The following is a 4970-nucleotide window of genomic DNA, read 5'->3' on the forward strand; positions in this document are numbered from 1 at the left end:
CTGTAATTGGTCTATTTTATTTAAAGTTACGTCGATTATACGCCTTGCTTACGTCATATACGGTGGCCGACGGGATTAAACACATTAACCGGTAGTCTACAAACGGAACAAATAAAAAACAGCTGCAAAAAAAAAAAAAAAAACCCATAAACATTATAAAAAGAAAAAAAAAACGCAGAAAAAAGTGTAATCACAAAAAACAAATGGAAGCAAGTTTTTAACCTAACTCAACAATAAAACACACACACAGCAAGATTAAAACAGTTGAAAAAAATATAAACATTAAAATGCAAACACACTAAAGCAAACGTGTCAACTCCAATCTTTGAGGGCCAATATCCTGCATGTTTTCCGGTTTTCTCTTCTTCAAATGATTAGCTCATCAGCAAGCTAAACAGGAGCTTGAAAATCACACTAATCATTTGAATCAGGTGTGTTTGAGAGAGTATGGAGTAAAATTGCTGTAAAAAAAAAAAAAGACAAATGCGTGTTTCACCATTCAAATGAGTACGACTCTCGCGAGACATGACTTCACATCTTTGCATGAATCTCTCCTTTGGATTTGTGAATCTGATCCTTTGCATTCATGTATCTGGATATGCAAATTAAGATGACATCACGCCAAGATGACAGGCAAAGTCAGTTGATGTGTGAGTCATACACACGCATGCATAAATCAGAAAAATGACCGAATTGAACCCGAACTGAACGCCAAACAGAAGCTTTCAATAGCTCACCCGGCTTCAAAATTAAGTATCATGAATACACATTTTTGCAATGCTCAAATGACGCTTTTGTGGGCTCTTTTTGCCCAATTTTTGGGAAAATGCCATCGTTTTGGGAAGCTTCTGTAATAGCTAGTGACCTCTGCTGGCAGAAACAAACACTGCAGTTGATTCTGAAAAACCCATTCCTTTGAATTGCGCTCACGAACGGTGAAGCGGAATCCTACGACAGAATAAAGATGAATTCATTTAAAAAAAAAAAACAGATCAAAATCTTTGACATTATATTCATCACACCACCTGACATCATAATAAGACAGAGGAAACATGCTGATTTTCAATTTCAAGAAGTTCTTTACAATTTTGGACATCTAGCTGTTTGGATAATAATAATAATAATAATAATAATAATAATAATAATAATAATATGCTGTACTTTATATTAAGGTATTTTCCCTCATTTCATCAGGTGGAATGTGTTTTCTCATAACGTCAGTCAATATACAGTACAAGGATGCTGTGAGGATGTCACCATCGGACAAACATGTTAAAAATAGTCTTGGAAAATTGAAGAAGAAATCCATTCTTTGGTATTGTTGAGGGTTATATTGAACTTGCACTGTTGCATTTTTTCCCCAATCTCTCTTTTGAGCAGTTTTTACAACCTCTGATCTCAAAACTAGATAGAAGTGAGATGGACACACCTAAAATCTATTTGATTTAACAGTCATACCGGGCCTCTGAAACTATAACTACAATGTGGGCTGCGATAAAAATTAGTTTAACACGCCTGTAATGGATTAATTAAATCAGGGGTGTCAAATATATGGCCCCCGGGCCCATTCTGGCCCGGGTTTAATCAGGCCAGATGGTTTTGTAATGTAAAGTATAAAAATGAGCTGAACATTTTCAATAAATGAAAAATTTCAATTTTTTAATAGTCATTGGTAAAGCTGATGTTTTATGATTGGTGATAGTGTTTGTGCTCTTTTAGACAGTAATAAAAAAGATAATAAATCTAAAGTTGTTGACTATACATGTTTGTTAAAAGAGACTATCACAGTATCACTTTAATTGAGTTCTGATTTGGTGCCAATTATCATTTGACTGACTATAGATGTTAAAATCACTTTTTAATGGTAGATTTTTGTGTTATCTGTAATGGATAAGCCATCCAAACTTGTACAGTCAAAGCCAGGCCGCTTTGGCCTTGCGACGTGTTTGCTTTTCAACAAGTCTTTTTAAAAAAAAAAAAACACTGACATGGAGGCCATTGCCTTGGAAGCACAAGAGTGCAAGCTAAAGAAGCAAACATATTCAGAATCAGAGCAAATGAGTTTATTTTAATGTTGATTTGATCTTACCCTGATGTTTGCACGAAATGCATCTTGACACATGAAAGTCAATTGCCTTGGAGTTGACATGTACAAAATTTGGACAACCTTCCAAGAGGAGTCAAGGGCCTGGGTGTTAGACAGATAGCAAAGAGTTCAACTCCAAAGTTGGGTTACTTCAAATAGAGTTATCACGTACGCTTGCCAGACACTAAATTACCAACACTTGTACTCGTTTGGAAAAAAGCCAGATTTTACATTTTACATCACTATAGGAGACAAATATTAAATTCATGCTTTTTACTGCAATATATATATATATATATATATATATATATATATATATATATATATATATATATATATATATATATATATATATTTGAAGGGATGGCCTAAAAAAAACAAAACTTGATTATTATATGTTTACTTTGGTATGTTTAGTACTTTAGGTAATTAACACCCAAAATAATAAATTACTTGAGGGAATATATAATGAATTAAGAGATTAGTTTAGGTGCCAAAGTAATCTATGGATTACTTTATTGCATAAAGTAATTGGATACTTTAGTACTTATTTACTTAAAATAATTCATTGCTTTATGGAATAGGTATTAAAATAGTGCTTTAATACTTAAGTGTTCAATTAATTTAGGTAAGGAATTACTCCGTAATCCATACTACTTAAAGTATGAAGTAACCAATTACAGTACTTAATTACCTAAATTAATGACTTCATTACCTAATTTCTTTAGGACAGTGCTTCTCAAACAGTGGGGCAAGACCCCCCCCCCCGGGGCGCGAGGTGATGCTGGGGGGGGTGTGACCCCAGGGAAAAGGCTTTGATTTTCGTCATATGAAATGTAATTGTAACAAAATAATAGTTATACTTTTTTTTTAATGTTTTTTCAGTTTTAGTCTAAATTGGAACCTGTATAAACACTGTAAAAAATAATGAACAGTTTTTGAAAGTTGATTTATATTGCTGTTTTTCTTTTGTAATGTTAAAAAGCATAGTTGAGGGACACTTACACAATTTTTATGGATCCTAATCTCATTTATAGTCAGCACGCTGAGTGGGGGTGGGGCACAAACGTTTTCTCTTTCCTGGAGGGGCATGGCAAAAATATAATTGAGAAGTACTGCTTCGCGATCACCTATTTTCAGACTATCCTTTGCCGTGCCTTTGGGATTGATGAAGTGGACCACTAAAGGGCCTATAACATATTTCAAACTTTCCACAGTGTAATATGTGCATATATATTACTGTACTTTTGGCACATTGGCGCTTTAATTTCTTATCAAATATTTGTTTTGTGGTACTGACATTTCTAACCATGAAGAAAAATGTCTCTATTGCAAAAACCGCGCCTCTTTCAGTGTACCTTCCTTGCCCCCTTAATAACGCCGCTCAATGCCGGCGGCCCACTCAACATGCATCTGTCCATCATCTTGACGGCTAATCCTCGGCTTGCGGCTGATAGAGATTATTCCAACAGTGTAAATATGGGGCCATAAATAAAATGCAACATGGTGTCAATACACCACTTTCACAAATACATGTTCCTCTTATCAAATCAGTCCCTGTGGGAACCCAGTATTCATATCAATAGTTCTGCCCGTGGGTGAATGATTTACTAGTGACATTGAATGTCCATCTGAGTGCTCCCAAACACATTTTTGCCACTTCAGAATTTTCTACTATAAAAAATTGAAAATAAATAAACGATACGTTCTTTACTGTTGAAGTATATTTTAAGAGGTGACCAATTAGTCTTCATTTACTTGGATCAATTTCTTCAGTATTAGGCAGAAAATCTCATTGTGGTAGTTTTGTCAGGGTAACTCCTGAAGTCAAATAAAAGAGAACAGAGACATTCCTCTCTCCAGGGGGCAGCTCAGGGGGTCTGGTGCACGGAAGACCTCCAACCACCTGACCTCAATTAACGAGTAAATAGCCAGGCTTCGCTTGGTCAAAGGTAAAGCAAGATAATTTAACATGAGAAGGCGAGCCATGTGTGCACGCACCGTTTTGGCCTCATGAGAGCTCCTGCTCTTGACATCAGCAGTATGAAACTATAGAATAAAAATCTTTTTCCAACCAAGATACCTGAGTCCGTGAGGTTTTCATTTTCATCACTAACCTAGCGTTGGATTCCAGAAATGGAGCCGGGCCATAATCACTACAAGCGCGTTTTAAAGAAATTCACCGCACTGTTCGCTCTGGAACCGAAATGAAACCAAAAGATGTGGATAAGGTCGGTGTGTATTTTCTCGTGCACAGGCGGTACAGAGGGGTGGTAGGGGAGGTACCAATTGCTTCTGTTGTCATAAACGCACTTCAAGCCGTTTTCATCTTCACGGGCAGGGCTGGTGTGAGAGCGCAGAATAAGCAAGAAATGCTTAAAAATGCATCAGTGAAGGAAAATAACACTTTGGGAGTGTTTAGTTGGAGAAATCAATATTAAACATGATTAAAGTCTCCCCCAAAAAATTACTTTTCATGTTACGGTCCCTTCAATTTTAGAAGCTGTCACTCACATTATCAGTTTTTTTTTTGCAACATGGGAAACACATTGAAAATAAATATGCAATCTGTTTCATTTTTAATAGATTGATATTCAAGTTAGAAATACTGGTAATTTACACTGGGGCAGTTTGATTTTGAGACCAACAACCCCCCCCCCCCTCCCCCCCAAACACACACACAAAAAAAAGACCAAAACAATTTGTCTGCTCATATGCTATCACCATTCTGAAGAATCAGTTTTGAACTTAAATGATGACAGTAAAAGAAGCTAGACAGAGGGGACAAGTTGGTATTTTTGGACCATTTGCCTATAACAGGACAAAACTCTGAGAACGTCTCACGGAACTGACATCAAGCTAAAATGACAAATGCACATGGCTA

This window comes from Hippichthys cyanospilos, chromosome 19 (assembly GCF_059441005.1).
Source record: "Hippichthys cyanospilos isolate Australia breed blue-spotted pipefish chromosome 19, RoL_Hcya_1.0, whole genome shotgun sequence".
Taxonomy (NCBI): domain Eukaryota; kingdom Metazoa; phylum Chordata; class Actinopteri; order Syngnathiformes; family Syngnathidae; genus Hippichthys; species Hippichthys cyanospilos.